The sequence below is a fragment of the Populus trichocarpa genome, chromosome 17 (assembly GCF_000002775.5).
Source record: "Populus trichocarpa isolate Nisqually-1 chromosome 17, P.trichocarpa_v4.1, whole genome shotgun sequence".
NCBI classification, from domain to species: domain Eukaryota; kingdom Viridiplantae; phylum Streptophyta; class Magnoliopsida; order Malpighiales; family Salicaceae; genus Populus; species Populus trichocarpa.
The window spans coordinates 7,400,365-7,422,107 of NC_037301.2; positions in this window are offsets into that span (position 1 = coordinate 7,400,365).

Genomic DNA, 21,743 nt, shown 5'->3' on the forward strand with positions numbered 1-21,743 from the left:
GTTAAGAAGCAGAGAATTCATGCTTTTTCGTTACTGTTCATGCAATTGCACTGTTCAGTGAACAGTGCAATTACATGAACAGTTTTTTTTTTTTTTAGTGTATTAAATTTTTTAACAGTTTTTTTTTAAAACAAAAAACTAGTTACACTCGTACTGTGATGTGAACAATATTTTTTTCTTGAAAAACTAGTATAGAGTGAATTAAATTCACTCGCACTGTAATATCAATTTTATACCTGATAATATTTTATCTAATTTTATTACACGCTCAAATAATTATGCAAACTGTAGTTTTTATCGGATGAATTTTGTACGTAATGGAATTATAAATAGTTTAATGGAATAATAAAAAATATTTTATATAAAGTATTATTTATTTCATGATATAATAGGAGTAATTAATTTTACAATATTTAAATTTAAAACCATCAATATTAATATATATTTTTTAAAATTATTTTATAATCTCAATTTCAAAAGCATTTTTAACCAAACACATTACACTACTTTTTCTTCAACCTCAATTTCAACCACAGTTTTAACCAAACACCTATTTTTTCAAACCAACCACAATACTTTTTATAAAACAACTTTTTTTAAACCACAACCACAACAGCTACCGCAATACCAAACACACTCTTAATGTTCAGCTGGTTAATAGCCAATAGGCGCTGGACAGCTGGAGCAAGGAAACATTTACTTTAGTTCAGTTCATGTATTTTGTTGAAATTGTTAAAACGGTCTGAAGTCGCGTTTTTTTTTTTTGTGATTTCACCCGATTTTAACGATTTCATCCAATTTCAACCTGATTCCAACCATTTTCAAGTTTTTTAAACGATTTAACACGTTAAACATATATTGACTCGTAAAATCATACGATTTTACGAGTCAAAACGCGATTTTAACATCCTTGGTGGAAACCCTACCTGTTCCTCCCATAGGGTGTCTTGTCCTATCGAAGGTCTGATCTCGGTCGTACAACCTAACACATCAATGGTCACAAATCAATACATTTGCATTCGGTAATCACACAACTCATCACCATACATATTTCAAGAATACACATGTTCACATTCAAGCGTTCCATATATTACAATCACACAATGCAATCATTATAATCATTGAACCAATTCTAATATGTAAGTCTGTCGCAGAAAATCGTTAATGAAAGCTGGTTCGCTAGTGACACAGATTTGTCAGCAAACTGATTCGTTGGAACACAGAATCGTCAGCGAAACTGGTTCGCTGGTGACACATACTTGTCAGCGAAAACTGGTTTACTGGTACACAGAATCGTCAGCGAAACTGGTTCCCTGGTGATGTAAATTCATTAGCGAAAAACTGGTTCGCTGGTACGTAGATTTGTCAGAAACCTGCTTCAAGGGAACACAGAATCGCCAGCGAAACTGGTTTGCTGGTGACACAGAATTCGACAAGAAAAATTGTTTCGTTGGTGCCATAAAATTCAATAGCGAAAGTTAACTCGTTGGTGCCACAAAATTTGGCAACGAAAACTAACTCGCTGGTGATACCGTATTCGACAGAAATCACCAGTGCACATAGGCTACTGTAACAACCCGACTTTTCAAAGCCAAAAACAACGGTAAATTTGTAGAGATTATATATATATATATATGATATCATTCCGAGAATTTATAAACTGGTTTTCACTCATTATCGTGGTATAATCCATAAGCGAGACATCAATTAACAATTCATTAAAAGCAGTTCGTACACATACACATCATATTACGTTTGCATGATTACAAGTCTACATTATAATATACGTACATAATCATAAGTTCACATTCCTATACTACTAATAGACATCACATATTTAAACAAAAGTATGGAGTAACAGTTATACATTTAGTACACTATGTTCCTACAAAATATATCGTGATTTAAAATGCGACTACATGATTTCTTGCATAAGTAGGTTTCCATGTAATGGGGTTCCTAGGCACCTCGTTAGTGTGACATCCCTACTACAGTTCAAATATTTACAAAAATTATAAACAATTAATGATAAGCAATTAAATAGTCTAATGAAAGCATTAACATTATTCTCTATTTAAGGAATAACAATCATAGTTCCTTCATATACTTGGTATATACAAAACATATTACACATGAACGTATCAATTCTTGTAATTAACTCATAACTCTCAAATCCAGCCGTCCTGCCATCCTCTTAGGTTCATCCCGGTCATACACTTAGAATGCCTTAGCCAAAGCTAATCATTTATTCATCCTAGTCATCCGCTTAGGATGCCATTAGCCGAAGCGAATCATTTATTCATTAACAAATACTCCCTTGATAGGTTGGTATTTATACTAACGTGATATTATGACATTCATAACAAAACATCTCATAAATTAGCATTAAGAAAGAGGAAGGTGAAAACCACCTACTTGTTCCACCCGTGAGGTTTCCTTCTCCTAACGAACGTTCGATCCTAGTCGCACCACCTAAAACATTGATGGCTACAAATCAGTACATTCATATTTAGTAATTGCACAACTCGTCACCATACATGTCTCAAGCATTCAGTATAATACAACAGTAGACCCTTCATATTACTCATCTAACCAATAATGACAGTTAATGTTCAATACAATGCAACAATAAATCCCTCATAATACTCATATAAAAATTCATAATAAATAACCTTCAACATAATATAATGATAGATCCTTCGTAATACTCATACAACCATTCGTGACAGTTAACATTCAATATAATAGAACGGTAGATCCTTTGTAATACTCATACAACCATTCGTAACAGTTTAACATTCCATGTAGCACAACAATAAATCTTTCGTAATAAATTCACTTCAGAAACTAACGTTACAATAGAAAGGAGGTGGAAATCACCTACCTATTCCTATAGTGGGGTGTCCTTGCCCGGGCGAAGGACTGATCCTAGTCGCACCACCTAACACATCAATGATCACAATAAACACATTTGTATTTGATAATCACATAACTCGTCACCATATATTTTCCAAAAATACACATGTTCACATTCAAGTGTTCCACATATTACACAATCATACAATGAGATCGTTACAAGCGTTTACATCATTTCTGACATGGGAGTCTGCCGCAGAAAATCGACAGGGAAACTGCTTCACTAATGACGCAGAATTCGGCAGCGAAACTGATTCGCTAGTGACATGCAATTCGTCAGCAAAACTGACTCGCTTGTGAGAAACAATTAATCAGTGATAATTGGTGACATGGACTCGTCAGCAAAACTGATTTGCTGAACCACAAACTCATCAGTGAACTGATTCCCTGTAATGCAAACTCGTCAGCGAACTGGATCACAGATCCATCAGCAAAACTGATGACACGGACTCGTCAACAAAATTGATTCGCTGCAACACAGATTCATCAGCGAACTGATTCGCTGCACCACAAACTCGTCAACGAACCTAATTCGCTGCGGACAACACAATTCGATAGCAAAAAATAATTCTCTGCGGACAACACAATTTGACAGCGAAGACTGATTCGCTGCCGACCCACAAAGTCATGCTGCAACCTATCTCCAATAAACGGTTAACCTCGGCTAATGTGTCCTACGAGGATAACCAGATTTAAAAGTTATGAGTAGTTGTAAGAATTGATGCGTTCATGTGTATTATGTTTATATGAACCAAGTGTATAAATGAACTATGAATGTTATGCCTTAAACAGATAGTAACATTAATGCTTCATTAAACTACTTGATTGCATATTATTAATATAATTCTTATAAATATTTGTATTGCAGCAGGGACATCACACCAACGAGGTGCCTAGGGACCCCATTATACGGGAACCCACTTTTGCAAGGAATCATGTAGTTACATTCAAAATCACAATGTATTTTGTATGGACAAGTGTATCAGACGTATAACTGTTATTATATACTTTTGTTTAAACTCGTGATGACTACTAGTAGTATAGGAATGTAAACTTATGTTTATGTATGTATATTATAATGTGGACTTGTAATCATGCAGATGTAATATTATGTGAATATGTAAGAATTACTTTCAATGAAATGTTGGTTGATGTTGGTGTATAGATTGTACCTCAATAATGAGGGGAAACAGGTTCATTGATTCCTGATATAATGTGTGCCAAAAACAAATTCCTGTTGTTTTTTGCTTGAAAAGTCGGGTTGTTCATGGAGTGTCTTAGAGATAGAGGCAACCAGATGGAATTTTGCCTAGGGTGCCAGCAGTTGCACCTAATCCATACTCTGATCCTACATTTCTGGAATAGATAGTGAAAGTTGTTGCAGTGGGGATGGCTGAAGCGTCAGGCTCAGCTCCTAGACAAGAGAGAGTAGTCACTTTGGTGCATTGGGTTAAGGGGATGAGAGATATGGGTTGTGTAACCTTCTCAAAAGAGGAGGATACTGAGGTAGCAGTGCATTGGTTAATGAGATTGGCCCAGTTTCTAGTCTCAGGAGGAGGTGAGAGTTGCACCTAACGTGGTGGCAGGTACATTACAGGTAAAATCAATGCAAGTTTATAATTTAATTGATCCTAGAGTTAGTCATTATTTTATAGCATATCGAATTGTAGATAAATTGCATGTATTGCCAAGCAAATTAAATATGGGGGTACGGTTGGTACACCTTTAGGGGAATACATAGATATTGATAATGTTTATAGAGAGGTAAAACTATACATCGAAGGGTTATAATTAGATTTAATATATTTGAAGTTATATGACTTTGATGTGATTTTGGGTATGGATTGGTTGAGTAAATACAGAGCGCAAGTGGATTGTTTCACCAAAACGATGACAATTCAAAGTATAAATGGAAAAAGGTAGTATTTAAAGGAGAGAGAAAAGTTGTTCCAAGTTGTTTAATTTCTGTCATGACCGCTGAGAAATTGATTAGGAAGGGATGCCCCACATTCTTAGCCTATATGAGGGAAACAAAGAAAATGAGTGTCGAACTAGCCAGTATTCCTATTGTAAGGGAATACTTGATTAGTACTTAAAACTGTATTTTTATCAAGGTTTTATATTATCATTTTGCACTTAAAGCATCAACAACTCCTTAACTAAAAACATGTTTTATAATAACAAGTCTGATACTATAAGATACCTTAAATTTATGGTAAATGTCCATCTTAAATGCAGGCCTATCACATAAATGAAGGGATTGATTGATGAGTTTAACTACTGAAATTGAGTAGACAAAGAGAGGGTTAAGCTTAAAAAAGAGATGCTGGTTCAGTCCAAACTTGAACACTGTTCAGTCATTGGGTCATATCTGGAGCTGTAGATCTTGGATTTCAATTTGGTTTATATGGCTAGAAAGCTAAGACATAGGCCTAAAACATTCATGGGAGTGTAAGACTCAATTATGTTGTTTGGAAGTCCAAATCTTAACAACAACGGAGAAGTCAAAATCTGTCCTGTAGCTCAGACACTGTTTAGTGTTCAGCCCATATCTCGAGTTATAAAAGTCCGATTGCACTGATTATTTTATTGTTGAAAAGCTGAGACAATTTACTAGAACTTTCATGATTTAAGTCTGTTCAAATTCTGACGTTATCAATGACGTTTTGTTCAGACAAGAAGATAAGGATTGTCACCAAGTCAAGATGTGGCCACCCACTTAACAATTAGTCATCAAATCAATAGTTCCAAATTTTGGCCTATAAAAGGAGGCATTTGCCATGCATTTAGGCATCTTGGTTTTCAGATCAAGATCATGTTCTTGCTCTCTCTTTATATTTTTGTAATACTAAAGTTTTGTTTATATTAATCTCTTGTTTATGCTTTTCATTTCCTTTCCTTTACTTAGTTAACTTATATCTTATTTATGTTCTTATCTTGTTTATTTATGTTTCTCTTCTTCATTATGTTTAGCTAAGTTTATCATGTCAAGGTGAAAAGGGTACACTAATAGTGTAAGAATAAGTATAATATAAACTCAACATGGACTTTAATGTTTGATATTAACATGTTTTGTATTTGTTATCTTATTCACTCTTAATACTTTGCTTGTTAAATGGTTAATCTAGATGTATGTTGTATAATCTTGGTACAACAAATACTTGGCACTTTCATAGCCCAGACCGTATGGTATAACCGACACATGTGCTATGAAAGGAACTTGATTTGTTGTTAACATAAGTTATAATCATGAATGCCTAACAACATTTACAAGTATTAACATTATTCAAATAAGATATCTAATGTAATCATGTTAACAATTTATAATCCAATTGGAACCTCCTTTGTGTGTGGTTTCCAGTTGAGTAATAAGAGTTTATTCTATACTTGTTTGAAATACCATTAGTGGATCTTCTAACCATGATAATTTTTTTTATCATTGTTTAATCCTTATATCAATATCACATCTCAAAACTCTCTTCAACTTATTATTATTATTATTATTATTATTATTATTATTATTATTATTTATAATTTATATAGTTAACCTCCATGTGGTTCGACCCCGGTCTTGCCGAATTATTTATTACTTCGACAATCCTACACTTGGGAGAAGATATAAATCTTTTGGTCGTGTCAATACTCGAATGTGTTTCCAGAGGAATTACCTGGATTGCCTCCCGTTAGAGAGATTGAAGTCTCAGTTGACACTTTCCTAGGAACTAGTCCTATAACATAATCCTCGTATAGGATGGAACCTATAGAATTGTCTGAACTAAAGGTTCAACTATAAGAACTATTGGATAAAGGATTCATTCGACCTAACAATTCCTCTACGAAGCTCCAGTACTCTTCATAAAGAAGAAGGACGGTACCCTTCAGTTATGCATTGACTATTGTCAATTGAACAAGATAACCGTGAAGGGTGTTATAGTTTTTTCGATGATAAATTTGAGGTATGGGTACCACTAGTTGAGGATTAAGGATCAGGATATACAAAAAACTACTTTTAGGACCCGTTATAGACATTACGAGTTTCAAGTGATGTCTTATGGGTTAACAAATGCCCTGATAGTGTTTATGAATTTGATGAATAGGGTGTTTCAAACATATTTAGATAAGTATATGGTAGTGTTTATCGATGACATACTAGTGTATTCTAGCTCTTACATGAAACACGAACAATATTTGAGTAGTGTGTTATATGTTTTTTAGGGAGAATAAGTTGTGTGCAAAATTAGATAAATGTAAATTTTGGCTTAAGGAGGTTGTAAGCCCCGGATAAAACAAAATTTGATAGGATATTAAAATAAATGTTAAGATAAGTAGCTATCTTGAATGGTTACCTGAATGGAAAGAAATGGATGGAAAAAAAATATTTCAAAAATAGCTGAAAAATAAAAAATACAGAAACACGAATAAATACCGAATGGAAATGGATTATGATGAAATAAATCTATAGGTATGTAAATTAATGAAAATCAAAATAACTCGGGTAAAAAGGTGGTCTAACCTGTAGTGTTACTCGTGAATTTTATGTCAAAAACATGAAAATTTACTATTGAGTGACATGAATGGAATTAATTAAATTGTTACAATTTATAGGCATTAACAAGGAGAAATGGCCAGCCATAGGAGAGAAAGGAAGGAAGAGTGTAATGACCCGACTTTTTTAAAGCCAAAATCAGTAGAATTTTTTTTTGGTTCTCGATACTTCTCACCATAATACTCTAAATAGGTTCCCTTCCTTATCATGACATCATACGATAATAGCTTTTGTAAATCAACATTCTCATAAGACGGAAAATCAATACACATGCCCACAATATTATATCTCATATTCATACACTTACATTACTTCATATTGACATACTCATGAGTTTGCATTCTTGTCCTAGTTTCGTTATCAACATGAGTTTACACCCGAGTCCTGAATATCAATTTTACACAACTAGTTCTTTCTTACATACGATCCTCATATGATTTCACAACACAACATCCTTATAAAAGAGAAAACCATATAATATATTGATAACATCGTATCTACATGTTCGCACATCCAAATCTGTGTTCCATTACAAGTCCTTATAAAAGTGTCGAATGTCAACTATTCAACATAATACCTAAGACATACTATTACAAAGCACCTTTCAAAATATGTGAACCCCTGGAACGGGCTTTCCTATGCACCTTGATTGTGTGATGTCCCTATTACAAAACAATATGGATACAAGAATTGTAAATAATCTAACATAATAATAAACAACTAGAAGTACATTGTCGTTACTTTTTGTTATTTGCTTAGAATGGATAGATTCCTTCATCAATTTCTTATGTGCATTGTACATCTCTTTTTATTTCGTTAAGTGTATTTTTCTCACTCACACACTCCAATCTCTCCATAGGAGTTGTGGGGCCAAAGTTTAACATCGGTTGGGGTTAATTACTTCACCCTAACCCCATCATCCACCTTGGATACTTTTAGTCATAGTTAATCGCAACATTTAAACTCGGCCCTTCACCTAGGGTACCATTTACCAAAACTAGTCCTCAACCACAAACCGATCATCCATCTTGGATGCTATTAGCCAAAGCTAATCATCAAGCGCAATTCGGTCATCCATCTCAGATGTCATTAGCCGAAGCTAATCATTAATCACAACCCGGTCATCCATCTCGGAGGCCATTAGCCGAAGCTAATCATCAATCACAACCCGGTCATCCATCTCGGATGCCATTAGCCGATGCCAATCAACACTCACAATCAACATTCCATAATCGGTTTGACATTCGTCAGTAGCCCAATTTCATAACAACTCAATTAACATCTCATAGTCGATTTATTATTCATCACAACATAATAATACATCCTCCTAAACAAGTCATTTCAGAACATTAGCATTTTCATCGTCGTTTCAACATTCATCAATAACTCGATCAACATTTCATAGTCGTTACAACATTCGTCAAGAATTCAATCAAACATTTCATCGTCGTTTCATCATTTATCAAGGATTCAATAATATATCGTCCATAAGTAAATCATTTCAAAGCATTAACATTGTAAACACACAAAAAAAAGAGAAAAAGCTGAAATGACTGCACCATCACTGCTGATTTCTGAATCGGCAGCGACACAGTTTTTGGCTGCCGATTTCTGAATCAGCAGCGGCACAGTTTTTGGCTGCCGATTTCTGAATCGACATCATCGTAGTTTTGTTGCCGATTTTTGAATTTACAGCGGCAAAGCTTTTGGCTGTCGATTTTTGAATCGGCAACGATGCAATTTTGGTTGCCGATTTCTGAATCGGCAGCGGCACAGTAAAACCCAACAAAAATTAGTGTTAAATTGGCCTATCTTAAGGGAGAATTGGAATAGGAACCAGTCTAGGATAGCTCAAAAGAGGGATAGGAACTAGAGATATCCAACACCCAAACACATCACTCTCATTTAAAAGGGGGTATAAATGCAAGGAGAAAGGGAGGGTGACCTTTCCTCTTCCCCAAATAGGCGGCCAGCTGCATGCAGCAGCCCTCTCCCTCTTCCCCCAAAAAGAAGACTGAAACCGACCAGCTACATGTAGATCTCCTAGGGTGCTGCGTGAGAAGAGAGCTAGAGGGAATGAGAAGTGACCAAAAAAATGGTGGAAGCTGGAGCCTAGACCTTCCTTCAGAACCGGCAGTAGTCATGGCTGCAGCACACACATCCCTCCTCCAAGCAGAAAACCGAACCCAACCAGCCTGTATGCTACTTTCCCTTAGCGTGGAGTGAGAAGTGAGTAAGAAGAAGTAGATGATTAGTACTTAAAAGTGCATTCTCATTAAGGCTTTATATCATCATATTGCACTAAAGTATCATTAAATTCCCTAACTAAAGCATGTTTTATAATAACAAGTCTGATAATATAATATATCTTTAATTTATGGTAAATGCTTGTTTTGAATGTAGGTATGTCTCACAATTCAAAGGATTGATTCATATGATTAACTATTGAAATTAAGAAGACAAAGAAAGGGCTAAGAGAAGAGATGCTGGTTCAAACTGGAACACCATTCGGTTATTGGATCATAACTGGAGTTGTAGATCTTGGATTTTGGTCTGCTTTATATGGATGAAAAGCTAAAATATAGACCTAAAACTTTCATGCGGAGTCTAAGACTCAATTCTGCTGTTTTCAAGTTCAAATCTTAGCAACAATGGAGAAGTCGGAATTTGTCCTGCAGCTCAGATACTGTTCGGTTTTTAGCTCATATCTTGAGTTCTAGAAGTCCAAATGAGCTCTGGTTTTTTTTGTTGGAAAGCTAAGACAATTGCCCACAACTTTCATGGAATAAAGGGCTCAAATTCTGATGTTAGCAATGATGTTTTGGCCAGCCAACAATATCAATAACCAACCAACAATATCAATAACCAGCAGCCAACAATGTCAAAAACTAGCCACCAAATCAATGGTTGGCCACCAACTATTTTCTTAGTCAACCAATCAATAGTTCTGAATCTTAGCCTATAAAATGAGGCATTTGTCATGTATTTAGTCATCTTGGTTTTCAGATTAAGATCATGTTCTTGCTTTCTTTCTTTATATTTTTGTAATGCTTAAGTTTTGCTTTCATTAATCTCTTGTTTATGCTTTTCATCATAATTATGTTCTTATTTAGTTTATTTATGTTCTTCTTCTTCATTATGTTTAGCTAAGTTAATTATGTCAAGGTGAAAAGGTTTCATTGATGGTGTTAGAATAAGTATAATATAAAATCAACATGGACTTTAATGTTTATATCCAAGAAAGATTGTTATTAACATGTTTTATCTTTTTATCTTACTAATTCTTAATACCTTGCTTGTTAAATGGTTAGTCTAGATTTGTGTTGTATAACACTTGGTACATCAAATGCTTGATCCTTCATAGTCTTCGGTCGACATCGTTATTATGATAGGAACTTGATTTGTTGTTAACATAAGCTAGCAACATGAATGCCTGATGATATTTATAAGTATGGTGTTTCTTAGATAAGATGATTAATATGATCATGTTAATAATTTATAATGAGCTAATAACGATAAATCATTTGATTGGAACCTCCTTTGTGTATGGTTTCCAGTTGAGTAATAAAAAGAGTTTATATTATATTTATTTGAAATACCATTAGTGAATCCTTTAACCTTGACATCTGTTTTATCATTGTTTAATCCTTACATCAATATTACATCTCAAAGTTCTCCTCAACATCAATATCATTTTATTATTTGTAATTTATATAATTCACCTCTCTGTGGTTTGACCCCGGTCTTGCCAGGTTATTTATTACTTCGGCACTCCTGCACTTGGGATAAGATATCAACTCTTTGATCATATCAGTAGACAAAACCAAAAACCTAGGAGAAAGAGGAGCCTAGAGGCCGGCTGGACAGCAAGAGAGGGAAGGAAGGAAACCAAAAAGGAGAGTGAGAGCAGGCCACCGCAACTTGTATTGAACTTGTTAAATTCATAAGGTATGAACCATACTACTTATCCACTTGTTCTTGGGGCCTTGAACTAAAAAGGGAGAAGAAAACCTAAAGTAAATAGCCTAAGATTCTTAGACCATGTTAAGGAAAACTAGACAAGGATGAGGGATGAAAATGGGGCTGAATGGGGGACCTAATTTCAGAACATTTAACAGAGGAAATGTATAATTTTGAATGCAAAAAACTTAGAGAGGTGGTCGGCCATGGTGTTTGAATGGATGACCAGGACAAATGATTGATTAGCTTCGGCTAATGGCATCCGAATGGATGACCGGGATAAATAATTGATTAGTTATGGATAATGGCATCTAAAGCGGATGATCGGAATGAACAAATGATTAGCTTCAGCTAATGGTATTCTAATGGATGACCGGGATAAAAGATTGATTAGCTTCGGCTAATGGCATCTGAATGGATGACCGGGATAAATAATTGATTAGCTTCGGCTAATGGCATCGAAAACGGATGACCGGGATGAACAAATGATTAGCTTCGGCTAATGGCATCCGAATGGATGACCGGGAAAAATGATTGATTAGCTTCAGCTAATGGCATCCGAATGGATGACCGGGAGAAATGATTGATTAGCTCCAGCTAATAGCATCCAAAACAGATGACCGGGATGAACAAATGATTATCTTTGACTAATGGCATCTGAATGGATGACTGGGACAAATGATTGATTAACTTTGGCAAATGGCATTCGAATGGATGACCGGGATAGATGATTGATTAACTCCGGCTAATGGCATCCAAAGCAAATGACCGGGATAAACAAATGATTAGCTTTGGGTAATGGCATCTGAATGGATGACCGAGACAAGTGATTGATTAGCTTCGGTTAATGGCATCCAAAGTGGATGGTCGGGATGAGTAAATGACTAGTTTCGGCTAATAGCATCCAAAGTGGATGGACAGGATGAGTAAATGACTAGCTTCAGCTACTGGCACCCTAAGTGGATGACCAGGATGAATAAACGATTGGCTTCGATTAATGGCATCCTAAGAGGATAGCCGGAATTGAGAGTCATGAGTTAGTTTCAAGAATTGATGCGTTCATGTATACTATGTTTTGTATATACTAAGAATACGAAAAAACTATGATTGTTATGCTTTAATGATCGGGTTTGAGTATTGTAATTAGCCTCGGTAATTAATGAATTATTAAAGGTGGTATTTACATAAGTAAGGAGAAATGATATAATTACGCTCTTTTGATCCTTGAATGAAATGTAACGCTAATATTGTTTTATTATGTTTTCTTAAATTGCCTATAATGCTTGAAATTACCTTGTGTTGTAACAGGGACATCATACCAACATGGTGCGTAACACATTTTGAAAAGAACTATATATTCGCATGTTATGGGTGATATGAGTTCCGCATGAACGGACGTGTTAATCACTCAATTAGTAGTCCGACCCCTTTTGTAAAGACTAGTAATGAAAAATTGAAATGGATCACGGATGTGAATGTACGAACAAGTTGATATGATGTGTATGAATATACATATGAGGTATTCATCTAATGAGGATGTCGTGTTGTGAAATTACATGAGGTCGGGATATCAAAAGTACTAGTTGTGTAACTTGTTGTTCGACACTCTTATATGAACTGGTGATGATAGCGAGACTAGAATAGGAATGTGAATTTGTGAGTATGTGCATATGATGTAATGTAAACCTATGAGTATGAAATATAATAATATGGGCACGTTTATTAAGAATTCGTTTTATGGGAATATTGATTTACATTATCCTATATGGATTGTGCCTTGTTAATGAATAGAATGCAATTATAAATCTACAGAATGATATGGTGAAAAACATCCAGAACCGTACCAAAAAACAAATCCATCGATTTTGGCCTTTAAAAAGTTGAGTCGTTGCATATGATGTCCCTGTTACAAAAAACAACATGGATACATGAATTGTAAATAATCTAAACATAATAATAATAACTAGAAGAACGTTATCGTTATTTTTCGTCATCAATTGAAGGTGAATACATTCTTTCATTCACTTCTCAAATACACTATGTAATCCTCATTATTACGCTAGATGTATTATCCTCATTAATATGCCCCAACCTCTCCATAGGAGTGGTGAGGCTGAAGTTTAATCTTCGATCGGGATTAATTACTTCACCTTAACCAGGTCATTCATCTTGGATGCTTTTAACCATAACTAATCGCAATATCTAAACTCAGTCATCCATCTCGGATGCCATTAACCAAAACTAATCATACAAGTCAACTCGTCATCTCTTACGGATACCATTAGCCAAAGCCAATCGTCATAATCAACTTGACCATCCATCTAGGATGCCATTTACCGAAACTAATCATCAACCACAACCCGGTCATCCATCTCAGATGCCATTAGCCGAAACTAATCAACAATCACAACCCGATCATCCGTCTTGGATGCCATTAGTCGAAGCTAATCATCAACACAACCCGGTCATCCATCTTGGATGTCATTAGCCGAAACTAATCAACAATCACAACCTGGTCATCCGTCTGGGATGCCATTAGCCGAAGCTAATTATCAACACAACCCGATCATCTGTCTTGGATGCCATTAGCCGGTCATCCATCTTGGATGCCATTAGCCGAAGTAATCATCAACACAACCCGATCATCTATCTTGGATGCCATTAGCCGAAGCTAATCAACAATCACAACCTGGTTATCCATCTCGGATGCCATTAGCCGAAGCTAATCATCAACACAACCCAGTCATCTATCTAGGATGCCATTAGCCGAAGCTAATCATGAAACACAACCCGGTCATCCATTTCGAATGTCATTAGCCGAAGCTAATCATTTATTCATCTTGGCCATCCATTCGGATGCTTTTAGCCAAAACTAATCATTTGTTCATCCCGGTCATCCATTTAGGATGCCATTAACCGAAGCTAATCATTTATTCATCCCAACCATCCATTTAGGATGCCATTAGCCGAAGCTAATCATTTGTTCATCCCGGCCATCCATCTAGGATTGTAACGACCCGGCGTTTTCAAGGCCAAAATTGTTGGAATTGTTTTTTAATCGTTCGGTTTCTAGATGTTTTTCACCATATCATTCTTCAGATTTATCATTGTATTCTGTTCATTAACAAGGCACAATCTATGTAGGATAACGTAAATAAACATCCCCACGGAACAAATTCTCAATACACATGCCCATAATATTATATTTCCATACTCATAGGTTTACATTACATCATATCGACATACTCACAAATTCACATTCTTATTCTAGTCTCGCTATAATCACCAGTTCATATAAGAGTGTCGAACAACAAGTTACACAACTAGTACTTTTGATATCCTGACCTCATGTAATTTCACAACACGACATCCTCATTAGATGAATACCTCATATGTATATTCATACACATCATATCAACTTGTTCGTACATTCACATCCGTGATCCATTTCAATTTTTCATTACTAGTCTTTACAAAAGGGGTCAGACGACTAATTGAGTGATTAACACGTCCGTTCATGCAGAACTCATATCACCCATAACATGCGAATATATAGTTCTTTTCAAAATGTGTTACGCACCATGTTGGTATGATGTCCCTGTTACAACACAAGGTAATTTCAAGCATTATAGGCAATTTAAGAAAACATAATAAAACAATATTAGCGTTACATTTCATTCAAGGATCAAAAGAGCGTAATTATATCATTTCTCCTTACTTATGTAAATATCACCTTTAATAATTCATTAATTACCGAGGCTAATTACAATACTCAAACCCGATCATTCATCTCGAATATCTTTTAGCCGAACTAATGTTATTCTCTGTTTAAAGCATAACAATCATAGTTCTTTCATATACTTAGTATATACAATACATAGTATACATGAACGCATCAATTCTTGAAACTAACTCATGACTCTCAATTCTGGCTATCCTCTTAGGATGCCATTAGCCGAAATCAATCATTTATTCATCTCGGTCATCCACTTAGGATACTATTAGCCGAAACTAGTCATTTAATTAATCGAAGCTAATCATTTATCCATCCTGGTCATCCACTTAGGGTGCCATTAGCTCATCTTGTTCATCCACTTAAGGTGCTATTAGCTGAAGCTAATCATTTATTCATCCCGGACATCCACTTTGGATGTCATTAGCCGTAGCTAATCATTTGTTCATCTCGGTCATCCACATTAGCTCATCTTGGTCATCCACTTAGGGTGTCATTAGCTCATCTTGGTCATCCACTTAAGGTGCCATTAGCTGAAGCTAATTATTTATTCATCTCGGACATCCACTTTGGATGCCATTAGCCATAGCTAATCATTTGTTCATCCCGGTCATCCACTTACGGTGCCATTAGCTCATCTTGGTCATCCACTTAGGGTGCCATTAGATGAAGCTAATCATTTATTCATCCTGGACATCCATTTTGGATGCCATTAGCCGTAGCTAATCATTTGTTCATCCGGGTCATCCACTTAGGATGCTATTAGCCGAAGCTAGTCAATGATTTGTCCTAGTCATCCCTTCGGATGCCATTAGCTGAAGCTACTCAATGATTTGTCCCGGTCATCCCTTCGGATGCCATTAGCCGAAGTTAGTCAATAATTTATCCCGGTCATCCATTTGGATGCCATTAGCTGAAGCTAATCATTCACTTGTCCGCTAATCAATCATTTGTCTCGGTCATCCATTCGGATGCCATTAGCCGAAGCTAATCAATGATTTGTCCCGGTCATCCCTTCGGATGCCATTAGCCGAAGCCAATCGTCAATCAATCAGACGTTCCAGAGGCGGTTTATGAAATCACTATAACATGGTAATATCCCTTAAATTACTCATTCAAACGATTCATAACATTCATTGCAACATAATAGCAGCCCTGTGTGATACTCGTACATGCGTTCCATAATAGTTTAACATTCAGTAAACACAATAATAGATCCTTTGTAATACACAAACAAACATTCCATAACAATTTAGCATTCAGTATCACAATAATACACCCTTCATATTACTTATCCAACCATTCATGACAATTAATGTTCAATACCATACAACAATAGATCCTTCGTAATACTCATACAACCATTCGTCACAAATACATTCAATAAAATACAACAGTAAATTCTTCGTATACTCATACAACCATTCGTCACAATTACAACCAATCAAATACAACAGTAGATCCTTCGTAATACTCATACAACCATTCATCACAATTACATCCAATAAAATACAACAATAGATCCTTCATAATACTCACAATTACATCCAATAAAATACAATAGTAGATCCTTCGTAATACTCATACAACCATTCATCACAATTACATTCAATAAAATACAATAGTAGATCCTTCATAATACTCATACAACCACTCATACAACCATTCATCACAATTACATTCAATAAAATACAACAGTAGATCTTTCGTAATAATCATACAACCATTCGTCACTATTACATCCAATAAAATACAATAGTAGATCCCTCGTATACTCACACAACCATTCGTCACAATTACATCCAATAAAATACAACAGTAGATCCTTCGTAATACTCATACAACCATTCATCACAATTACATCCAATAAAATACAACAGTAGATCCTTCGTAATACTCATACAACCATTCATCACAATTACATCCAATAAAATACAACAGTAGATCCTTCGTAATACTCATACTACCATTCATCAGCAGCCCAAATTCATAATAGCCATCAACATCTCATAGTCGGTTTAATATTCATCGTAACACAATAATATATCCACCTTAAACAGGTCATTTCAGAACATTAACAATTTTGTCATTGTTTCAATATTCAACAAGAACCTAATCGACATTTCATAGTCGTTTCGACAATCATCAAGAATTCAATCAAACACTTTATCGTCGTTTCTTCATTCAACAAGGATTTAATAAAATATCATCATAAGTAAATTATTTCAAAACATAAACATCATATGAGAAAAAGGTGGAAAACACCTACCTATTCCACCTGTGGTTTGTCCTTATCCTAACGATGGTCCGATCCCGGCCGCACCACCTAAGACATCAATGCCAAATCAGTATATTTGCATCCTCAAATCACATTCATCATCATACTTATTTCAAGAATCCATATGTCCACATTCAAGTGTTCCACATTTTACACCATCATATAATGAAATTGTTACAAACATTTAAGTCATTTCTGACTGGGGAGTCTATTGTAGAAAATCGACAGCGAAAACTGATTCGTTCCTGATCGCATAATTCAGCAGCGAAACTGCTTCGCTGCAGGCCGCACAATTTGGTAGCGAAAACTGATTCGCTGCAGGCACTTTAATTTCAGCAGCGAATGCTACTTCGCAGTCAACACACTTTCAGCAGCGAATGCTAATTCGCTGCGTGCAACTCAATTTCGGCAGCGAATCATAATTTCACTATAGTCAATACACTTTTGGCAGTGAACGATGATTCGCTGCAGAACAACTTAACTTCAGCAGCGAATGCTAATTCGCTGTAGTCAACACACTCTCAGCAGCGAAGGCTAATTTGCTATAGACAACTCGATTTTGGCAGCGAATCACATATTTGCTGCAGAACACACACTTTTAGCAGCGAATGCTGATTCACTGTAGACAACTCGATTTCGACAGCAAATCACAAATTCACTACAGACAACACAACTTTGACAGCGAATCGTAAATTCGCTGTAGAACACACAATTCGGCAGCGAATGCTAATTCGCTGCAAAGAACTCAGGTTCAACAACGAATCACAAATTCGCTACAGACAACTAAACTTCGGCAGCGAATCATAAATTCCCTGCAGACAACATAACTTAGGCAGCGAATCACAAATTCGCTGCAAAACACACAATTCGGCAGCGAATGCTAATTCGCTGCAGGTAATTCAATTTCGGCAGCGAATCACAATTTCATTACAGATAAATACCCTTTCGACTGTGAATCACAAATTCGCTGCAGAACACATAATTGGGCAACGAATCACAACTTCGCTGCAGACAATACAACTTCGGCAGTGAATCACAAATTCGCTGCAGAACACACAATTTCGTTGCAAACAATACAACCCTCTACCATGATTTGTTCTTTCCATTTTATGCATTTTTCTTTGTTAGATGTTCTGGAATTTGGCCTCATTTCATTTCTGTTTCCTTGTCCTCTTAGTTAATTTCAGTTTCCTTCACAACTAGCTTAGGTCTTAGGTCAATTTTCTTAGGGTCTTCTTCTTTATTTTTGGTTCTGGGTCTTAAGAACAACAAGAAGGGAGTTTCATGACCCATACCTTTCGAATCTAAGTAAGTTTGGGGAAGGTTTGATAGTATTCTTTCTCTTCTCCTGCTGGTTCTCCTCATTCTTCTTCCTCTCACGTTTTCTAGCCCCTTTTTCCCTTCCCTCTAGGCAGCTATCTAATCTTCTCTCAAAATCTCAACTCTCCCTCGCACGTTCACAAAGCACTCTCTGCTGGTTTGGTTTAGGTTTCCGTTGGGAAGGAGGAAGAGAAGAGCAACATGCAGCCGTTGCAAACAGCTTTGGGAAAAGGAAGGGTCACCTTCTCTCTCTCCCCCCTTGCATTTATACTCCCCATTAAATGAGGTGGGGTGTTTGGGGTTGGTTTAGATATGTTCTTGTCCCTGTTTTGGTATGTCCAAAATTGGTATTACCCCTCCCTCTTTGCTCCTTAAGACAGTCTGGTTTGTTTCCTAAACTTTTAATTAGACTTAGTTGCTGCCAATTCAGAAATCGGCAGCAAAAACTAAGTTAAAAATCGGTAGTGAAAACTGCATCGCTACTGATTTTTGAATCGGCAGTGAAAACTGCATGACTGTGTCGCTGTTGATTCAGAAATTGACAGCGAAAACTATGTCGGTGGCAATTCAGAAATCGACAGTCAAAAACTGTGTCGCTGCCGATTCAGAAATCGGCAGCCAAAAACTTTGCCGATGCCGATTGAGAATTCGGCAGCCAAAAACTTTGTCGCTGCCGATTCAGAATTCGACAGCAAAAACTGTGTCACTGCTGATTTAGAAATCGGCAGCCAAACTATGCCGCTGCCGGTTCAGAAATCGGCAGCAAAAAACTATGCCGCTGCCGGTTCAGAAATCGGCAGCAAAAAACTATGCCGCTGCCAATTCAAAAATCGGCAGCCAAAAACTGTGTTGTTGCCGATTCAGAATTCAGCAACAATGGTGGAGTCATTTCGACTTTACTTCTTCTTTTTTTGTGTTTACATCATACAATCAAGGTGCATAGGAAAACCATTCCACGGGTTCTCATATTTTGAAAGGTGCTATGTAATAGTATGTCTTAAGTGTTATGTTGAATATTTGCCATTCGACACTTTTGTAAGGACTTGTAATGAAAATTGTAATGGAACATGGATGTGAATGTGCAAATATGTAGATATGATGTTATGAATATATTTATGTGGTATTCTTGTTTATGAGGATGTTATGTTGAGAAATCACATGAGGATTGTATGAAAAGAGGTATTATTTGTGTAAGATTGTTGTTCGGCACTCGTGTATAAATTTGTGTTGATTACGAGACTAGAATAGAAATGTAAATTCATGAGTATGTCAATATGATGTAATGTAAATGTATGAATATGAAAATATAATATTATGGGAATGTGTATTAAGTATCTGTCTTATGGGAATGTCGATTTACAAAAACTATATTCATATGATGTCATAATAAAGAAGGGAACCTAATTATTAATTCACAGAATGTCATTGTGAGAAGTACCAAGAACAAAAAAAAATCCACCATTTTGGCTTGAAAAAGCTGGGTCGTTACACTTCTTCTCCCGGTTCTCCCTTTTCTTCTTCTTCTTCTTCTTTTCCCCTCCTTATGGTGGTTTCTCCCCACTGGTTCTAGCCCATTTCTCTTTCCCTCTAAGCAGTTGTTCAATCTTCTCTCAAGTTCTCAACTCTCTCACACACAAATTCAAAGAGGCACCTGCAGCTGGCTTGGTTTAATTTCCGTTGGGAAAGAGAAAGAGAAGAGAAGCATGCAGTTGAACATGCATTTGCTGCAGATAGATTTTGGGAAGAGGAAGGGTCACCTTCTCTCTCCTCCTTGTATTAATACCCCCTCTTAAAGAGCTGGGGTGTTTGGGTGCTGGTTTAAGTTTGTTCTTGTCTCCCATTTGGTTATTCCAAGACCGGTTTCACCCCCCTCTGAACTCCTAAGGTTGGCTAGTTTGCTCCCCTAAACTATCACTTAGCATGAGTCGACCTTTTAATTAGATTTTTTTCGGGTATTACAGCCACGAATGACACATGAATTCGTTAGCGCACATAATCACTGTTAACTCAGGAATCATCAGCAACAGTGGGGTTGATTTTGGCATTCATTTTTGTTGGGCCTGTTGAAAATCAATATTAAAAATATACTGGGAAGGGGGAAACAATACCCGATAACTATAAAAAATACTATTTGAAATGACATAGTGGGAATTTGACAAATTGTTGCCAATATAAGGCTTGTTTTGGCAACCATGAAGAATAGAAAAGGAAGAGAGAGAAAAACACCATTTTGTTTAAAAATTCTTGAGAAAATCTAGTTAAAAACAAGGAAAAAAGAGAGTTAGTGATACAAAATGATTTAGGCAACAAAATCCTATAGATTTAAAGTGTTTTGAGAGAAGAAATTTGGGGATAGAGTGAGGAGAAAGTGGTGGCAACAACAAGCAAGGAAGAAGAGGTGGAAATCCTTGATTGGTTAGGAATTGAAGCCTAGATTACTTTTTGGTAAGGTGTCCCAACATCCATTTAATAAGTTCTTACAATAATTGTTAAATTTCTATTGATTTTTTCATCAAATTGAGATTAGGGTTCATGATGAATTTTAGGGGAAATGAGAAATTGAATTGAATTGATGTTTGTGACATAGAATAAGGTTGAAATAACAAGTAATTTTGAAAGAAAATTTATAGCTCCTTACTAAGTGTGTGTGGTCGGCCATTGATGAAGGAAGAAGAAGAGTGTTTTATTTGAATATTTGACTTGATGATATGTGCTTATATGAATTAAAATGATGAGAAATGCATGAAAAAATAACAATGAAAGTGTTAAAGAGGATTAAGAAGAGTGTTAGTTGATTAGTTAATGAAATTGGACAAACAAATTCTTAGAAGATGTTTTTAGCATCATTATAGTGTATATAACATGGCAAGGAATTGGTTTGAATAAAGATAAGTTAAATTGGTGATGTGTGAGTGTTTACGGATTTGTCGATGAAACTGGACAATTTCATCTCTTGATCTTCCAGAGGGAATTCGAGCATGGAAATAAGA